We start from the raw sequence: 21476 nt of genomic DNA, 5'->3' as shown, positions 1-21476 counted from the left end.
ATTTTGAAGACAAATTCTATGTCACTGTTCACAGCCCAACTTCGAGCTTCACGTCACATGTTTACGCCTACCTCAGAGGCGGCTTTTGGAGAAGGAGGAATATTACGCCTCGGTTTTAGAAAGACAGGCCGGCATATTGCCGTCCTTACCTTGGAGCAAATGTGCCGCCTTTTCTATCTAAAAAGGGCTACTGAAATACTGCACAAACAGTAAGTTTCGGTCACTTTCGGTTTGAGCAAAATAAACAACTTATGGAGCGTACTTACCAAGCTGCTACTGCTGCCGATGGAAGTCTTGTGCCACTTCCTGTCGTGACAGGAAGTCCAAATTTCCAACTCCCAAATTTGGAATTCCCTTTGATAAATTCCATATTGACGTCTATATCATTCTAACCACCATGTGCTCGCTCCCACACAATGCTAGAAATTACATTGATAAAGGTGGATGAAAATGCCACCTAAGGTGATATTGATATGTTACACACTGACACAGGGTAAAAGCTCTAACAATATGGAAGTGGAGTGTTAGCGTTAATGCTACATCAAAGTGGGACAATGGGGGTATGGTTGCGTTCATCTCTTCGAGGCCTTTTAACAATATCCCACTCCCCTTCTTGTATCTCTTTCCTGGACGGACTTTGCTCCAGAATAGTGCCACCTACATGGCATTGGCATATGTGGTAGAGCCCGTGGAGAGCTCTCCAAATGTGTCTTAATCTTACTCAAGGGCAAACGTGGAGGTGGGAAGTTTTCCCGCCTCCACATTTGCATCTATCCAGACACAGGTAGATGAAAATATGGCAGTGCTGTCCTATGAGAACCAATGCTGAGTCAAAGTGGGACAATGGGGGTATGGTTGCGTGCGTCTCTTCGAGCCCTTTCACAATATCCCACTCCCCTTTGTGTATCACTTTTTGTTACAGACTTTCCTCCAGAAGAGCGCCACCTACATGGCATTGGTATATGTGGTAGAGTCCATGGAGAGCTCTCCAAATATGTCTTAATCTTACTCCAGGGCCCCTCCATTGAGGAGATAGAGCAGTTCCAAAATTGGACGTGCCCATCCCCCAACCCTCACTCGGCACTCAAAATCGGTTTCCAGAGCACCCTTCCCAGGCGGATTTTTCAACGTCACCCGACGAAGCCCAGCGTATTAGCGTATGTCGAAGGCCTCGCATGGATGCGCGTCGTGCGCAATTTTGGGACTCCCTGCTGCTAAGGCTTGCGCTAAAAAAGCACGATTCCATGCCTCACATTTGCATTTGTTGCCATAGAAATTTGCCTCGTTTTCAACGGTGGGTCGTGTCGCCTGTGAGCGACGTAGGGGATTTCTGCCCGTGGCTCTGTGCTCGCCAACTACGGGGCAGGCGGTGACAGGAGCCGCACGCGGTTTTGGAGCGTGTTTTGTCCCGAACCTCGTCCCAGCTTCATCCCGCCCCACTGCCTCTGTAGAGGCTCCAGGGCGCTCCGCAGACATGCTACTCTCAGCGCTCTAGCTGCTTGCATTCCCATGATACGGGGCCTAGAATATGTGGAATTTTGGTGTTTTGCCGGCCTTTAATTACCACACGGAACGTCCTTCAGCTTAGGGAGAGGTACGGCTGACACCGTCTTCCTCTGAGCTTTCAGGAAACGCATGTTTCGTCACCCTCAGACCAACTTTAAGTTTGACCTTTGACATTTTGGAAGGTGAAGGCTCATGGAGGGACATCTGAACCGCAGGGCAGGCAGTGAGGGGGCTTGGACACCTTCTCGAGCATGTTTTGGCCAAAATGTCGTTCCAGCTTCATCTCAACCCACTGGCTCTGTAGAGGCTCCAGAGTGCTCTGCAGAGATACTTTTTTTCAGCGTTCTGCCTGCTTGCGTTCCCATGATACGGGGCTCCGAAAATGTGGACTTTTGGTGTTTTGCTAGCCTCTCACGTCCACATTTGACACTGTTCGACTTCGGGAGAGGTACAGCTCACACCGTCTTCCTCTGAGCTTTCACAAGACGTCTCTTTCGTCACCCTAACACCAAGTTTAAGTGTGACCTTTGACATCTGGAAAGGGGAAGGCTCGTGGAGGTGCTGGGTCACAGTGCCAACTAAGCACACATAGTTACACTCTTTTAGACATAGCCATGTGTTTCAAAGGTCTAAATACCAATGCTGCCCCTCCTCCAACACTTACATTGACTTAGGTGGAATAAAGGCACACAACACAGCATTCTAGGCAAGTCACTTTATTTTTACACACAACTAGCTGGAAAAAATAATTAAGTGGACATAATAGATGGAAAACGAAACTCAGAATTGGAAGACCAAACTTGGAATCCAGATCTGAAATTTTCATAAAAAATATTTTGCTGACCTCTAGTGGTCATTTGCAGAACTTGGAATATAAAAATGGAATGACGTCATTCCAGATTCCATTATATGAGTTGGAATCAAGGAGTGGACCCAGATTGCATTCACGTTGAACGGGCAATCCCTTACCCTAACCCTAACCCTTTAAAAACATCCATCAAACAGCTCTGCACCCTGTATAGACAGGCCCACATCACATTCCCAAATGCATCTATCTATGTCGTCGCTATGAATTTCTCACTCAACCTCCCAGAAACACAACAAGCGAATCTCTGCGAAATCAATGAGCACATCCTCCAGCAACTGCAACATATCCCTCCACTTGAACATCATCTGTTTCACACCCAACGTGATGATATTCACTGGACAACTGAGACCGCCTCACATATGTTTGCTCACTGGTGCATGTACCTGGGTTTATGAATATTCCCGAGGCAGAACATGCACCTCCCTCACACCGCTACATAATGACATCCAGCAATCATATCAAATTTTTTTCTTAAACACGGAACTGTCACACCACCCGCGACGATAATCCCCCCGTGAATTGCCCCACAAAATCCAATGTGGATATCTCTACAATAAAATCAAAACACCTGTAGCCACACACGTCACATCTATTTTTTTTGACACATATAACACTGCTGGAGAAAGGCCTCACTTTCGTTCCCACCCCAAACAAACGCAATAATAACGAACTCCGCAGGGACATCCACCTATACCATAGACAAATTAAAATCGTTGATCACTTCTCCGTGAGTAATTATACTCATACACTGTGCACGCTCCCCTCCACCTGGGAGCCTTCCTGGTCAAGTCTCAGCCAGCCGGTTAGACAGCTTTTAACATGGGACAGAGACACTCTCACCCATTATATAGTGGATTCGGACCGCACAGATAACCTTAGCAGAAACGAACGCGTTGCACTTCAACAATTTTTAAATAATAAACACATTATTATCAAACCAGCCGTCAAAGGCTCAAAAATTTTAATTATGGACAAACAACAATACGCCTTTGAAGCACATCGACAACTGAACAATAATCACTACTATAAAAAAATCACCTCCACGATCCACACAGAGAGTCTTACAAAAATCACTGACATTATTCTATCTCTGTACCATAACAAATTCATCACAGCAAAACAGCGCAACTTTCTATGCGGTCCAAACGAACCACGCCCCCGCTTATTCTACTTTTTGCCCAAAATCCCCAAAGATCCAGCAACGTGGACGGTCCCTGCCAGGATACCACCCGGCCGACCAATCGTTTCTGACTGTGATAGCACCACGTATAACATCGACAAATATATTGATCATTATCTGGGCCCACTCTCCTCACTGCACCCGAGTTATATTAAAGATACATACCACTTTCTGGACCTCATTCGCCCCATCACTGTTCCCTCTGTGTCGTTTCTCTTCACCATCGATAATGACAGCCTATATACTAATATTAACACCAGCATGGGTTTACGGGCTGTCCGAAGTTTTCATGCGCTACCCCGACCCTAAAAGACCAGACTCCGAAATATTGCAACTCCAAGAAATTTGCCTCACTCATAACAACTTCACTTTTAACAACCACTGATTCCTACAAATTGAAGGGACTGCAATGGGCTACCGTTATGCACCCTCGTACGCCAATATTTACAGAGTGAGTGGGAGCAAGAAGCCCTGGCTAAATGCCCCCTGCAACCCTCCTTCTATTTCCGCTACCTGGACGACATTATTGGCGTATGGCCTCACAATGACAGTGACTTCAGAACATTCATTAAAACCCTCAATGACCACCACCCTTCTATTAATATTAAACATACACACGATACCCGCTCGATCAATTTCGTGAACAAGACTATTCAATTTGCGCCTATCTCCATGACTCAAAAGAAGCTGATTTCCCGTGTGTACTTTAAGCCGACAGATACCCATGCACTATTGCATAAAGCCAGCTCCCATCCGCGACACACCTTTCAAGGAGTAATTAAGTCACAAATCCTATGCTTTCGCTGTATCTGCAGCCAAGAATCTGACCTTCATGACGCAATATCAATCTTATTTCGCAGCCTCAGAACTAGAAACTATTCCGCCAGATTCCTTCGTCATATTAAAATAACAACTCTGGCTTCACTCACTCCCTGTCCCTCACTCACCATTTCCTCCCCCATCATACAACCGAACCCACAGCGGCGTCATCAACGTGAAAACAACCCACGATGAGAGAGCTCCTTTCCTGACAATGCTCCATCATCCAGCCTGATCCTGCTTATCACCCTGTTCTCCCACACACAGACACAACTCAATGGACTCCTTAAACAAAATTTCTCACAGACAAAAGAAAACCATAGACCGCTTCTTGTGTAGATATGCTGTCTTCCTTTGTGTTTATGTTAGTGCCAGCACTTATTACTTGTTTTATCCCTCTTTTGCTCTTCGTTGTCCTTCTTTCTTCCTCTTCTGTCGATTTTCCCCTCCTTCACCGGATCCCCTAGTGTCTCCAGTGCTCTTAGAAGACCCTTTATAATCCCATTCTACCCTTTAAGTAGTGTGTATACCTGTGGCGCAGGAGGTAACACGTCTGCCCACCATGTGGGAGACCCAGGTTCCTGACCAGACATACTAGTTTTGAAATTTCATATTTTATAGCCGTGTGTGCCTGATAACTATGAATCACTGCTATTAACTTCATTCAAACACAATATTTATTTTTTTTTATCTTATTTTATTACAATGAACATATATTCATGTAATACAGTTTATCACTATGAATGAAGTAGCCAATACCCAAGCTCATTAAATATTTCTTCTTCCCCTCCCTTCTCCCCCTCTCCTTTTCCCTCTTTCTTTTCTTCTCCCACTGTTCAGTTCCTAAAACCTTATGAGATAAAAGTCACTTATGGCCAACATCATAGCAAATTTAACAAATCCTGTGGCACAGGACACATTACGTCAGTCCACAATGTAACCGACAAGGGTTCACGACACCGAGGGGTGCAGTCACATCTGAGAGTCAATACTATCACAACGTTGCCTGCTTTTTATGAGTACAAATGACTATTATAGTCAACAGAGTCCTGCTCTTCCCTGTTGCCGAGGAAAAGAACCTCCCCAGGGAACAAAATCACACTCCTCCACCTAACCCTGCCCTAACCTTAATTAGGGGAAACCCTAACACAGGCGACTTCGTCGTAGAGACTCGAGACTAAGTGCAAAATGATCGCCTCGTCGAGCTGGCCACTTTGGGAATCTCCGTTTCATTTCTGGTGGCGCACTTGTCGGCCTTTTAAAAATCGCCTGATGAAGATACAGCCTTTTCAGAATCCACACCATTGGATTCAGCATGTTTGCCCGGTTCGTTTGATACCACTTTCGTAGCGATTGGACAACATGCAATACATGCCCCTACCACCAGGTGGCGCATTTCAGCACCCATTCCAGAGTCCAGATTCCAACTCTCATTCATCCTTATGGGGAAAAATCTGGAAAGTGCTATTTCCTGACAGGCTACAAGCCATACATGCCTGAGAACACTTCCAGACACATCAGCTGCCCCTGGGGACAACACACACACCGTTTGGAGCTTCTAGCTCCTTGCTAAATGCAGAAAAATGCCACTTCAAAATCAAGCTTCCAACTCCCATTCATCCTTATGGGGCCTGGCCAAAAAATTTCAAAGTCCCACCTCAACCCCAATGTATGGGACCCAAAAAGCTCACTTCAATTTTCATTTCTACAGACTCCTAATGGCCTGAAACGTGCTCCTAAACATCTTCTGGAGAATGCATTTTCTACAAAACACGCAAAAATTCCACATTCCACCTCCCATTCATCCTTATGGGGAAAATTCGGTAAGGTGCTCATACATGCTCCCACAGTCCTGGGACCACTTGCAGACACATCAGCGGACCCTATAGAGCACACACACTAACACTAACACGAGCTTCTAGCCCCTTCCAAACCCACACAAATGCAGCTTCCAAGTCTCATTCCACATTCCACCTCCCATTCATCCTTATGGCACAAAATCGGGAAGATGATCATAGAGCCTCCCACAGGCTTGGGAAGACTTGCAGACACATCAGCAGCCCCTAGGTACCACACACACAAAATTTGGAGCTTCTAGCCCCTTGCAAACCCACACAAATGCAGCTTCCAAGTCTCATTCCACATTCCACCTCCCATTCATCCTTATGGCACAAAATTGGGAAGATGATCATAGAGCCTCCCACAGGCCTGGGAAGACTTGCAGACACATCAGCAGCCCCTAGGTACCACACACACACAATTTGGAGCTTCTAGCCACTTCCAAACCCACACAAATGCAGCTTCCAAGTCTCATTCCACATTCCACCTCCCACTCATCCTTATGGGGCCTGGCCAAAAAATGTCAAAGTCCCAATTCAACCCCAATGTATGGGACCCAAAAAAAGTCACTTCAATTTTTATTTCTACAGACTCATAATGGCCTGAAACGTGCTCCTAAACATCTTCTGGAGAATGCATTTTCTACAAAACACTGGCAAAAATTCCACATTCCACCTCCCATGCATCCTTATGGGGACCAAATCTGGAAGATGCTCACAGAGGCCTGGGAAGACTTGCAGACCCATCAGCGGACCCTATGGAGCACACACACAAAGTTTGGAGCTTCTAGCCCCTTGCAAACGCACAACAAATGCCCCTTCCAAGTCAACATTCCAGATTCTGATAATAAATGGAATTATGGAAGAGAGAAACAGGGAAATTACCAGAGTTGGAATGTGGGCGGGGCTTGGAAAATTTCACCAAGAGTTCCTTGAAACTTCCGCTACAACATATGTCAGGTACAGAAGCACTGAGCAATGTTTAATTTTTGGGCTTGAAAAGTTCAAAGGTCAGTGTCAGCCATCTCCTTTTCACTTCCATCATTGCTGAGACAGCAAGGTAAGTGGCTCTGCAAATACTAACTTTTTTGACCGATTTACAGCCTCTCTAGGAACATTTCAGTAGCTTCTAATGACTTATAAGGACGTTGGGATGAACTTTACATGGTTTTTGTGAAGCTATATGAAAAATTTCACACTTAAAAAACTGTCTTAACTTTCAACCACAGCTAGCAAACGTGATTATAAAGGGCTAGATGAGAATTTGGGTGCAGATGTCACTAGCTTCCATATTTACATCTAAAGTGGTTTTGAAAGTTGGAATGGACCCTTGCATATCAACTGTGCTTAACAGTTTTCCTCTGATTTTCTTTGTCGGAGTCAGACTATAAGGACAAATGGAGGAACAAAACGGGAGACATTCAGCATGGCTCCAGAGGCAAAAACCTTTCACGCCCCCGAATTTCTTCGGGAAGATCTGGAATCAACACTGACGTTGGAAGAGGAGGAATTTCTCTTCAATCTCTGGCTGGGCCAACTGGGTGTTACACCCCCGAAAGAAGACCACCACGAGCAAAACCAGGAACTGCTTTTTCTGAGTGATGAAGAGGTAGACGAAATCTTCCTAGACATGTTACTCTGCAGCGAAGTTGTAAACTGGGATGATGTGACAGACACTGCTGAGTAGGGCATCCGTATCATCCATCATGAGGGTTTAGAAAACTAATGCCATCGCGCCTCTTCGTTTCTTTTTTCACCTGTTCATTGTATTTCGTCTTGGTCGTTAAAAAATCATGCTGATTAAGGTGTTGTAGTTTTTGTTGTAAATTGTTCTTTCAACCCCACCTAATCATCAAAATCAAGCTGTTCTTGTAGTTGTTGTTGTGGTCAATTCTTATTTATGTCCTTATGTCCCGTTATGTATGTTAAGTTGTGTTTGTGCGTCTCTCGTTGCTGTGTGTTCTTCTTTGTTATCAGAATATCATTCCTATCATGTCTTGTATATACACATTTTATTTCAATAAAAATTGAAAAAATGCACAACGTCTCTGCTTCTGTTGTATTCTTTTATTGTTGGTGATGGCAATGAAGCCTGTTACAATACAGAGTTATGGTGTCTGTCTTCTAAAACTTTTACAGCATAGGATATGAGGGCCTGACCTGGCCATGTTTACTTACCTTAACCTCTCAGGGAACATGCCTAAACCCAACAGTCGATAGATTCTTTTTTTTTTTTTTTTTTTTTTTTTTTCAAAAAAAAAAAACACGTGGTCCAAGTCCACCTTCCAACTCCCATTCATCCTTATGGGGACCAAATCTGGAAGATGCTCACAGAGGCCTGGGAAGACTTGCAGACCCATCAGCAGCCACTAAGGAGCACACACACAAAGTTTGGAGTGTCTAGCCCCTTGCAAACGCACAACAAATGCCCCTTTCAAGTCAACATTCCAGATTCTGATGATAAATGGAAATATGGAAGGGAGAAACAGGGTAATTACCATGGTTGGGATGTGGGCGGGGCTTGGAAAATTTCACCAAGAGTTCCTTGAAACTTCCGCTACAACATATGTCAGGTACAGAAGCACTGAGCAATGTTTAATTTTTGGGCTCGAAAAGTTCAAAGGTCAGTGTCAGCCATCTCCTTTTCACTTCCATCATTGCTGAGACAGCAAGGTAAGTGGCTCTGCAAATACTAACTTTTTTGACCGATTTACAGCCTCTCTAGGAACATTTCAGTAGCTTCTAATGACTTATGAGGATGTTGGGATGAACTTTACATGGTTTTTGTGAAGCTGTATGAAAAATTTCACGCTTAAAAACCTGTCTTAACTTTCAACAACAGCTAGCAAACGTGATTATAAAGGGCTAGATGAGAATTTGGGTGCAGATGTCGCTAGCTTCCATATTTACATCTAAAGTGGTTTCGAAAGTTGGAATGGACACCTGCACATTAACTGTGGTAAACAGTTTTCTCTGATTTTCTTTGTCGGAGTCAGACTATAAGGACAACAGGAGGAATGAAACAGGGAAATTCAGCATGGCTCCAGAAACTCAGGTCGACAAGAAATATTTTGTCGATGTATTTCATTGAAATTACGTTTCTATCCCCTTTTCGTGTTTCTACATGTATCTTCAGTGGTTCATCACGTTCTTTTTTTCAAGAAGATCAACATGGTAAGTTATACTCTACATTTCTACGTATACTGTTAACACTTAAGTCTGGATCCTTCACTGTTGCACTAATTGTTGACTACATCATAAAATTTTTTTAACATGAATTATTTTTATCTCTGTGTTAGAGTGACCTTTGGAAGAATACCCTCCTTGCCAAGGGTAGAGGGAGGCGCCACTGTGCATCGCTAGCTCCCGGTCCTCCACCGCCGATGGAGGTGGCAACAGCCGGGGCGCCATTTACGCCACCCCTGACCCCGACTTCCTCGCCATGCTGCGTGAGGAAGCCAGGGTGTTGGTCATAGATACCCCGGTAAGTATCATTCCAGATTCCAATCTAATATATGACAAAAAGAAGTCATTCATACTGAATATGGAAGTTAGTGTATTTTCTGGGTTTTTTTTGTTTAACAGAGACGTGACATGGGCGCCCACCTCCTCCCATCTCTCCAGAGTGGGGAGTTTCCCAGCGGGAGGGGGGCAGCAGAGGCAGCGTCTGGAGCCTCTGGGACATCTGGTGGGATTGACGAAGGGCTGGTGGAAGACGACGACTGTGGAGCACCACCAGACTTCGATAGTGAGACTGTCTACTACGGATCTGCCCCTCCCAGTCCCAATAGAACGTGGTCCCCAGGATTGGACGCGGGCCTGCCGCCTCCTTCATCCCACCAGATGTCCCAGAGACCCACCTCCAATGCAGAGGAGGACATAGACAACCTCTTTCTGCCTCTACACGATAACAGGTGGGAGGAGTGGGACGAATAATTGTTTTTGTGTCTTTGTTTGAAACCTAAAACATTACAGTTTTAGTTCACTTTTGGACGATTCCTTCTGTCTTTTCCATATATGTAACTATTCTGTACAATAACTAATGTTTCACTACCACGTAAATGTTTATGTCTAGTTTTTGAAAATAAAGACAGTTGTTGAAATTTCACCAGTGTTTCAGAAATATGGATCATATTTGTAGATGCAAATGTGGAGGCGGGGACTTTTCCCGCCTCCTTATTCCCATCTATCCTGACACAGGTAAAGTAAATAACAATCTAGAAGATGCCCATAGAGGTCTGGGACCACTTGGAGACCCATCAGCAGCCCTTCAGGGCCACACACACAAAGTTTGGAGATTCTATACCCTTCCAAACGCACAACAAATGGCCCTTCCAAGTCCACATTCCAGATTATAATAACAAATGGAAATATGGAAGGGAGAAAGAGGATAATAACCAGAGTTGGGCTGTGGGCAAGGCCTAGAAAATTTGGCCAAGAGTAACTTGAATCTCCCCCTACAACATATGTCAGGTACAGAAAGATTGAGCAATGTTTAACTTTTTGGCTCGAAATGATAAACAGTCAGTGTCAGCCATGTTGTTTTCACATGCGGGATTGCTGAGGCAGCAAGGTGCATGTCAGGGCCAGTCTAATATCGCTGGCCTGCTGCGAAAACTCCAGCCTCTTCCTTGCGAGACGCCTCTTGGCCCGACGAGGAGTGGGGGTTAGCCGGTCCTCGTCCTCGTCCTCTGACGACGACGCGCGCGTACCTGCCGGTGTGCGGATGTCTTGAACCCGGACGCACGGGCGTCATCGCCGGAGGAGGACGAGGTGCCAGTGCTGGTGTGGTCATCGAGGACCACTTCTCCCTCCTCCCCACTGCTGGACGCCAGGGTGTCCCCACTTTGGTCCTCGCCCAAGGAAGAGGACTCGTCTGTGCTTTCCTCTCCATTTCTTGACTCGTCCAGGGCGAGTTTAAGGGCTTTGAGGCGCAGCCACTGCGTCTCATAATCCTGCGCCTTGTCAGGGAGGGCGACGTAGAATTTGTCAGCCGTGGCAGGGTCGTGGCACATGGCCCGTGCCACCTGACCCCTCTCCTTCTCCGTGAGATGACGCTTTGCCTGTAAACACAAACGAAGACACATAGTCTGACATCATCCAAAAGACTTCCACATTCCGAACTAACATGTCCAGATTCGGATCTAATAAGCTGGAAATCTGGAATTTACAGCTGACAATTGTGAAGTACTTTGATAAATTCAGGCAACGATCCCATAACAACTCACATCACATTCCTGAGTACCGACCTGGGTTGAGACGCTGCTCCTGATTTTCCCAAACGTGATCGTGCCCTTAAGGCCGCTGTCGGCCCACGCCAGGTACAGGAAGAGGGAGGCTTTTTTGATGTCCCGTCCCAGGATGGTGTGGAATGGCCGGGTGATGTGGTCCTTCTTGAGGCAGCAGTCTCCTGCCGCCACCTTCCTCACCCACTCATACTCCATCATGTTGAGGCATATGGAGGCCTGCCCAAAGGAGCCAGATGTCTTGTGCTCGTCCACCTAGGGAGAATATGCGGAAATTTAGCTCATTTCTGTGGGTAAGCAGATTTCACTCTCTTCCAAAACCCAGTTTAAGTACTTACAAGAATGCGGAACTTGGTGCCATTATTCCAGGAGTCAGCGTTCCGGACCTGCTCGCACGTCATGTTCACCAGTACCATGGAGCGGTGCCCTGTCAGGATGCTTAAGTAGCCAAGCAAGTAGCCCATCAGCTGACAGTGTTGTTTGGCACAGCTGCCGTCGTCTGGCAAGAGCGCTACAATACATGACACAGATACAAGAAGTTGGGTGAGTTCAGGTCAATGTCAATTCCCCTGTCTCTGCCTCCAAATGCAAAGATGCGCTAAATTGCACTTACCAAGCAGCTGGGCGATTTTTTGCCTGGCCGTTTGCATAAATGTCACCTCATTCGAGGCCGCCAACTGGTCATCTGTGAAAACAGTGTCACAAGCAACCCATTTTTAGAGGATCAAACTACTTTTGACATGACGGGATGACCCTTTCCGCCAGCCTCCACATTTGCATAAATGCAAATGTGGAGGCGGGAAAACTTCCCGCTTCCACGTTTGCATCTATCCACACACAAGCAGATGAAAACATGGAAGTGGTGTCATGTGAGCACCAACGCCGAGTCAAAGTGGGACAATGGGGGTATGGTTGCGTTCGTCTCTTCGAGGCCTTTCACAATATCCCGCTCCCTTTCTTATATCTCTTTCCAGGACGGCCTTTTTTGGAAATCTGGTCCAAAACATTGACCTATAAGGCTGATTTTCACATATGTGGTAGAGCCCCCCTGAGAGCTTTCAGGGCCCCCTAGGCCGTGTAAAGGTGGCCCGAAACCAGGGCCCGCTCGAGTGACATTCGGGGGGCCCGCTCGGCCGTACGGCCACTTAGAGACTCGGGAGCACCTTTGCCCGAAAGCTGACGTTCCCAGGATGGAGTGAGTGGAATTTGGTGGATATAGACCGACAGGAAGTGGCCCAAACTTGATGTTTAAATTCAAGGGGGGCGCCTCATTTACATCTATTCTGACACAGATAGATGAAAACATGGCAGCGGAGTGTTAGCACGAATGCTACATCAAAGTGGGACAATGGGGGTACGGTTGCGTTCGTCTCATCGAGGCCTTTCGCAATATCCCACTCCCTTTCCTGTATCTCTTTCCAGGACGGACTTTGCTCCAGGAGAGGGCCACCTACATGGCATTGACATATGTGGGAGAGCTCGTCGAGAGCTCTCCAAATGTGTCTTTATTTTACTCTAGGGGCCCTCCGTTGAGGAGAGAGAGCACTTTGAAAAGTGGAAAAAGTTGAACCTTTGCTGCCCCCTAGCTGCCCACAGGAAGGGAGCAGAGCCACGATTCGCACGCCGGCCGACTCGCCTCGGCGAGACCTTTCCGTCGGTGCCCGGGGTGGACTGGGGTTGAAATTCAGCCAGGGAGCTTGGTTTGGAGAGGCCTTTTATCCGATTGCATGACGGACGCAAGTGGAACTGTAATTTTAACATGAATACTTTATTTGCACTATAATAACTGCTGGAGTGGATGGGCTTATTGTTTCTGTGTGACTGGAATTGGAACATCAACATATGACATCTTAATATAATTCTATGCAAAGACCTATTGCCAACCCAGTCCTGCACACTGCACCTGGCACTGTTTTTTTGGTGGTTCCTGCTCAACTTTCCTCCTTCTCCTCTTGCTCCTCCTTCTTCTCCTCCTCCTCCTCTTCCATCTCCTCCTCCTCCTTCTCCTGTCCCTCCTCATCTGTCTCTTCCTCCTCCTCACTGCTATGACTGGCATTATCCTATCCCTCTGCAACAACTCCATGACTGACACTGGCCTTGTCAGCTAATAATAACAGTAACAGCAGAAAGATAAACTTTATGGCACTTTTGCAAAGAATCAAAAATACAATATAAAAATCAACAAAAGTGCCTCACACACACACTGTAAATGAATTACTCACTTTCATGTATTTTTCTCGAGCTGATAAAAATGGCTACATATTAATGTAGAAATAGAACAGGAAAACAGGATGTATAGCCTATATATTCAAATAATATCTTTTTAACTTTAAACACAGACTCCCTCCTGAAATATGTTTTCTTTGCAAAGAAATTTGTGCGCTTTTCTGGTCAGCCAGTATGGATTTTATTTTTAATTGAAAAAGCAGATTAAGTATTTACGCAGGTATGGTGTAACATTGCTGAGGCTACCTTTAATGTTCTGGGTAGGCTTTATACGATCAGGATTTCTGTCTTTATGTCTTTGTGGCGTTTATGTTTTGAGCCCTGTCACTATGTGACGGACAATAAAGTTTTTTGAATCTTGAATCATTAGCTAGCAACATCATCACTAGCAAACAAACATGTCGGTGCTGTGGAACTTCTTCAGAGTAAATGAGACAGATAAAACACAAGCCATCTGCAATCTATGCAACGGGAACATCTGCAAAAAGTTTCAACACAACAATGTCATTGTTCGGATCGGTGAATTAAGACATTACGGCCGATCTTGCAAATTGCACAAAATGCAAAATATCGGCCGATCCGATCGGCGGACAGCCAAGTTCTGTGTGCCTTGAACACATCAAAAAACACAAACTAGAGTTCTCAAGGGGCCTGAAATTACAACCCGACCCATCGCAGCCAGACATACCGGCACTGGGTCTGCTGCTGGCTCCGTGTCTTCACTGGCCTGGCGGACTGTAGCCGCGCTGACCTTCACCCCTCCACCACTAAAAGCTCTGTTAATATGGAGCATTAGGCTGCATCCTGTTTTAACCGTTTTTTTCTTTTTTGCCCTTCATTTTTCTGCTCCACCCATCTCTTTCTCCGGCTTATTTCTTTTTAGCATGTTTGCTAATTTGAATTTATCCCGCTCCTCTTTCTTTATTCAAACAGGAAAATAACAGTGTAATGACAGACTGAGCGGCTGAGCCAATCACATTTCAAAAGAAACAAGGATCAGCTCAAGTTGGGAGGGGCCGCTCGAATCCCCCCTTAATATACAAAATATTAGATTGACCCAGTCTAGCGTTCCACTCTGTGCCACCTGCGGCCGTTTTATGGGGTAAAAAAAAAACGTTCCGACCACCGGCTGGTTCGGCCTGGAAGAGACCGGCAGTTCGGGAATACTCCCGAAACTCCCAATGGCCAGCCCGCCCCAGCCCACCGGCCCACCGGGGAAATCCCCGGTGTCCCCGTACGCCAGTCCGCCCTTGCACAACAATGATTTAAAAACATCAAATTGATGACATGATTTCTTAAAATACATCAATTTAAGCACCTCTTACATGATTTAAAAACATTAATTGAATACGTACGTTTTACAGGGCTAAAAACAATTCATAATAACTTTAGAAAATTGGAAGAATTAAAGAACACAAACATTATACTCATTTCATGGTCAAACTAACAAACATCCAGCACTTGAAAATACGTAGACACGGGGAGGGCCAAACACAGCCAAAATACGGAGACAGACCTGAGGGGAGGTGATAAAAGGAGGCGGGAGGAGAGTTACTCATTCCTGCTCTGACTTACCAGAGATACAGACCTCTGTCAGCCATACAACACCAGTTACATTGTTTTCACAGTGTGCTAGGCGTGAAGAAGTCTGTAACACAGCCCGTAACCTCAAACACAGTCAGGAATCGGGGGAGAGTGGATTCATCGGGGGAGGACCGTGCACCTCCTGTGTCTTTCGGGGCGCAGGCTCAGTTCCCCAATCCTAACCCTTCCGCGGATAAGGCCGGTCAGCATACACTTTGACTGTGAAAGATGTAAGTAATAACACGCATATGTGCTTGTGACTACACACTTCACCTGACTACAATTGGAGAAGGCCGTGCATTCTTTTTTTGTTTTTTTCAATGTCTCAAATATACATTACCGTTGTGAATCTGTGATGCATGTCAGGTCTCAGGAAAACAGGAAGTCCCACCATGAGCATATGCTGGAGAAGGGACGGTATTGGATGCAGGCAGCCTGCCAAAGGCTCGAGCAGGAGAGCAGATGTCCTTTGACCACATGGCGTTTTTCCAGTATGTGCTGATGGACACCCTCATGAAGTCGCACGGCATCGCTAAGAAGACGGTGCTGGAATTTAAAGTAAGCGTACACTTATTCCAATTTTCCATCCAGACAGTTTCTGTTTCCTTGAAACTTTGAGTCTCTTGCACTTGAAGTTGTTTGTATCATTACCTACAAAAGTAATGCCCCATCACAGCTCACTGACTGGACTGACAGGGAGGTGACCGCTGGTGTCGGGACAACCATCAGCTTCTCAGACAGCTCAGAGAAAGCTTAGATGGGTATAGGGTGAGTTGAGTGTTTTTTTGTCTGTGTTTTACATTCAAGTGAAGAAACCATTTCCACCGACAACTGACTTGAAAAAAACATCTTGACATTTTGTTTCCCACCCACAGTGGTTCGCTGCCTACCACACCGCCATCAGGCCGACACTCCTCAGGAGGCTGGGGAGAGCTGCAGCTGGCAAGGGGCTTTTTTTTCTGGACACCAGAGGAAATCCCGTGGCCAATCCCAGGGCGGATTTGGAACATCTCTGGGTGAAGTGAGTGTACTTCTCATTTCTTAAACAGGGCTTAGGCAATTTCACTCATTAAGCAACCAGAACTAGCAGGTTGCTTATGTAACTTGTTAAGTGGTAATTATTAGTGCTAGTATTAGTTAGTTAGTAGTTAGTTGGTTTGTTCTTCACGTCTGACAAGGCATATTGCAACCACTGAACATAAGCTGGGAGATGACAATACATTTTTCTGTCTCTGTTTTTCCTTCTCCCCCTCTCCTCCACAACACAGTTGCCAGAATAGGCGAAAGCGTGCCCAAATTTGCCGACCAGTACGGCCGACAGTTTCTCATTTGGTAATCTGCTCTGCTTTTAGAGCTTCAGTGGAGAGTTTTTAATCTTTTAGGAGCAATTTTAGCTCTACTCTCTTTAAGAAAATAATGATTTTTTTATTTTTATGGGATATTTGATCATTCTAAATATTTTAACCCTTTACTGTTTTAGACTATCAGTTTTTAATCTCCAGTGTTTCCTCAGGGGGGCCTGCCAGATTGGGAGTTGTCTCTGGTCTGGCCGCGGGGGGTGCTGTCCCGTGGACGGTTCCGGCCTGGGCGACTAGAGGGCTCTGCACTTTGGTGCGGGGCCTCCTGTCTGCCCGGGTTGGGGTGGTCTCTGTGGTGGGGCTCCCTGCGACCTTGGACTGGGATCTCTCCCAGTGTGGTTGGCCCCCCAAAGGTAGCTTCCTAAAGCTTCCTCTGTGCCTCAGATCTCGCTGCCCAGCCATGTCTCTGTAGTGACAGCTAGCGTTTGTGTAGGTGTGAGTGTGTGTGTCTGTGTGTCTGCGTGGCTGTGTGTGTAGGTGTGAGTGTGTGTATGAGTGTGTATATATTTGTGTGTGTCTCTGTGCATGACTATGGGGGTGGGAGGGTTGGGTTCTTTTAAGCTTCTTCTCCTGATTTTATTTGCTGTTTCTCTTTTTCTGCTGTAAGGCACTTTGTGATACTTTCTGTATGAAAAGCGCCATATAAATAAAGGTTGATTTGATTTGATTTGATAAGTGATATTGTCTCACTGAGATTTTTTCAACATTTATTAAAATTCCGTTTTTTTTTTTAGATTATCTTTGCCAAATAGGTTGAGTTATCTAGTAGGGCAATACTCAATCTTCCCCCGAGCTTTCCCTCCCCCATTACTCCCCTTTTTAGATCCCCTTTCAATTCTTCTTTACTACACAGATCTAATTTTTGTATTTTTTAATTTATCTTTTCCTATTATTTTAATTTACATTTCTACTATTAATGCTGTTTTGTTTGGTTTCTTTAGGTATGTGATGATTTTCTATTGATGGGTGGAAAACCACACTCCCTTTTTTTTCTCTCTTTTGTTCTCTTTCTCTTCTAAGTTAGTAGATTAGAATTAGCACTGACCAGTATGGCAAAGGCCAGAGTTGACCTCTCTCCAGCCAATTTCAGGGCACGATTCCCCAAGACAATGGTGTAGGTGGGAGACTCTTCCCCCCCCCCCCTCCTCCTAGCAGAAATGCTTCAGGTCCGGAGCCACAGCAGGTAGCCTCAACACACATACAACCAAAACCAGAGTTAACCAAAACTTACTTTAAACTGTTACAAGCGATTCATCACTCAGAGATAATCAGCAGCTCACTGGAGATGAACATCTTTCCCAGGGGAATGTCAGAAAAATGTCCACTTTCATTAAACCAGCTTCTCCTCATCAGGCTACATTAGCCAAAGTAGAGCTGAATACTGCAGAATGGGTAAAAAACAACTTTCTGATTTTGAGGGAACATTATGATGATGTCATCTCCTCAAATCTATTACATCTGCCTGAGTTTCAGTTGGAAGCATACAATAAAGCACTGAATTGGGCACACTCCAGATATGGACGAAAACTGACAAAATCTTCCATTGATACTTTACGCTCAATGATTATGCTACCTTAGAACAGTGAAGCCTTAAACAGACCATCTCTTGTATTACAAGACTTTGATTTCCCTGAACTACCAGCCCCGGCCCAAACTATGCTGAGAGTGTTTTGTTCCGTCCCAGGGGAGAGCCTCAATGTCACCACCGCGACATCTGACAGAGTACCGTCTCATCCACCTAAACAAGTTACAGTAACAGCTGTGATTACACCTCAGTCTAAACTGCAGAGAAAATCTAGACTGTCTAGAAATAGACGTGTAACTACCTCAGGTTCGCATTCTAACAACACATCCAACACCATGCAGCAGACGGATGGCGGCAATATGGCAGCAGCCCAGGTGCTCTTTCATCCGACCTCGACGCCTGATTTGGGCCAAATTCTCCACTCAGTGGACGAGCCGGACCCCCTTCGGTCCCCACTCTTGCTGGACTGGAGCACGATCGCACCTTTAGACACATGCTCAATAATTCCATCTCAAGCTGCCAACCGGCCAATTACTCCGACTTATAATAATATAGCTGTTAATGTCTTACCTGTGTCATGTCCCCAGAGTCCATCGACAAATCTCGTAAAAGACAGCCAGCGGAGGCCTCCTGACGTTATCACACCGATAACAGAGGAGACCATTCCTAGTCCAGCCAGACAAAATTACCCGACTCCACAGAGAGAGGAAATAGTCCAAAATGGCGAATCTAAGATCTCCCCATCTATCACCTCTGAGGTTAATGACTAGACACGTGACCAGCAACTGCTATTTCCCGGGCCTACTGAGGCTTCTACTTTAAATATGGTAGAAAATGCGCAACCTGATTTGAGTTTATCACAGATTTCTGCATATGAACAACCTAACGCAGAAAGCAAGCGAGAATCAATGGGTAACGATACCGTAATAAGTAATAATGCTCTCTGCTTAAATAATGTAGTGACAATAATTGCGGACACCATCTCATCTCTCCCTGATTCACAGGAAATCCCCTCTGAACAACATGGGGCATTTCTTGGCACACGAGGTAACAAAATGCAGACTGATGTGAGGAAGAAAGTAACCGAGTTGAATATGACTGTGCACCCGATGAGGAAGGTTACTAACAGAACTGACACTAACATCTCTGTTGACTTACCAGTAAACTCTGAGGGTGCCATGCAGTCATCGGTCCTCTCTCATCAACCTGCAGCCTCTAGGAGTGAGCCCAGGAGACATCCCAATTAAGAGTGGAATTTAGAAGTAATTAAATCTGTCGTTGTCGTGGGTGATTGAAATCTAGCCCACATTCCCGGTTTTGAGAGTGAAGACATTCAGGTGGATAGCTTTCCAGGAGAGACCTGTCACCATTTACATGAAATCTTAAAGAAACTCAAACCTGTTAAGGAGGTGCGTGAAGTGATCCTGTCGGTCGGTCTCAACAACGGTCTGAAGCGTCTTCTTCCAGCGACCACAGAAAAACAGTTCGGCTTGTTGGTTAGCATGGCAAAACAGACCTTTCCTAATGCCAAAATCCGCGTCCCAGTAATCAACTATTCGGACAAACTAGATGCAGATCAAAAACATCTCTTAGATGCTATTAAAAACATCATCATTAAAAAGTATGATTTTCTGAATGATATTAATAAACTTTATTTTCAGGTGACTCAGGATAATGTCCATTGGACCGCTGGTACAGCTCAGATGATCTTGGAGGCTTGGACAGATCAGTTAAACTCATAGAGGGGAATAAGGAAATTCCCTATCCCCTCTCATCCAATATTATGAATCTATGTGCGTCATATCAACTTAGTAAAGCAGAAAGTGAAGTTTTAGAGAGAGGACTTACATTTATCCCGACACCCACCTCTTTTCATAAGTTAGAGCTAAGAAAGGATTTACATGACTATCATAGAAGAATAAAGATTCTTGATCATTTTCCTCATAATTTTAGATTATTTACATTTACTGTTTATCAACCCATCAACGTGGGAACTGGACAATAATATTGTCTCCACAGTTATTAATGATTTAATTAGACAGGATCTGGCAGCATTCAAGTCATTGAAATTACCTCGTAAAAAAAGAGCATCAACCAGCAAGTAATATCACAAAAGAACAACGCAGAGCTTTAACAACTTTAATGAAGCTGGATAACATCGTTATTAAGCCGGCAGATAAGGGCGGCCAGATTGTCCTCCAGGATCGCACTAGTTACCTCATTGAGGCAAATAGACAGCTGGACGACCGGAAGTATTACATCCCGCTGGCACAGATTCTACAACCCGAAACACACCAGAAAATACAGTCCATAGTTAATACTTTATATGTTAAAGATTATATTAATTTTAAACAGCTCTCTTACCTGTACGGTCCCGAAAACCCACGCCATCGTATGTTTTATCTGCTGCCGAAAATTTGTAAGTGCTACCGGTAGCAAAAATATTGCCACTAAGGTTTACTTTACAGCCACTGATAGGCAAGCACTTTACACAACAGCAGCTATCACCCTCAGCACACTTACCGCGGGCTGATTAAATCCCAATTAATTCGGTTCCATAGAATCTGCACCTTTCCCGACGACGTGGAGGAGGCAACAAGAACCCTGTTTGCGGCTCTAACACAAAGGGGCTACTCCAAACGTTTCCTTTGTAAAATCAAAGCCGACGAAAATTCAATCTTTATAGATCAAAAGGAGTATAAGAGGGAGGGGGAGAGTCTCCCTCTGATCCCATTTGTGGAGACTTTTTCACACCGTCTAGGAGGATTTAACATTAAGCTCAGAGCGAATTTTAAACAGGCACAGGAATCTTGTTTACCTTTAAATTTTTTCAGAATGATTACAGCTTATAGGAGGAATAAAAACTTAAAGGACATGTTGGTACGTACATCTTTGGATAAGAAGAGGGCAAGGGAAGATCCGTGGCTGTTGAATCACACTCTTTTTAGTGCAGGTTCAGGGGCGGGTCACCCGATTAAACAGATCTTACAGACAAGTAACGTGATTTATGCAATACAATGCCAACACTGTAAGCTATTATAAATAGGTGAAACAGGTAGAAGTTTAAAGAGACACATTTAGGAACATCTGAATCAGATCCGTAATGCTAGTGTGAAGACAACGTTGTATGCCCATTTTACATCACAAGGCATCCAAAACTTTTAGTAAATCGGCCTGGAGAGTAACCCCTTGTGGAGCATGAATCAGCGCGCAAACGACGGTAGCATATATAATTGAGAAATTATCTACAATAACACCAGGAGGCCTAAATGAAAAATCTTAGAAGATTTATGAATGACATTGTTCTTATATGGTGGCTTTAGAGT

At 45.0% G+C, this 21476-nt stretch overlaps 1 long non-coding RNA gene across 1 annotated transcript; it reads left to right on the top strand.

Annotated features, from left to right (window-relative positions):
- Positions 1 to 15276: 15276 nt before the first annotated feature.
- LOC115594735 (uncharacterized) lies at positions 15277 to 16021 on the top strand. Its single transcript, XR_003986545.1, has 3 exons — positions 15277 to 15497; positions 15634 to 15825; positions 15944 to 16021. It is a non-coding gene; the product is annotated as an uncharacterized LOC115594735 (long non-coding RNA).
- The last annotated feature ends 5455 nt before the right edge of the window (positions 16022 to 21476 follow it).

Source organism: Sparus aurata, chromosome 13, assembly GCF_900880675.1.
Source record: "Sparus aurata chromosome 13, fSpaAur1.1, whole genome shotgun sequence".
NCBI classification, from domain to species: Eukaryota; Metazoa; Chordata; class Actinopteri; order Spariformes; family Sparidae; genus Sparus; species Sparus aurata.
This window is presented reverse-complemented; position numbering and strand designations above follow the sequence as displayed.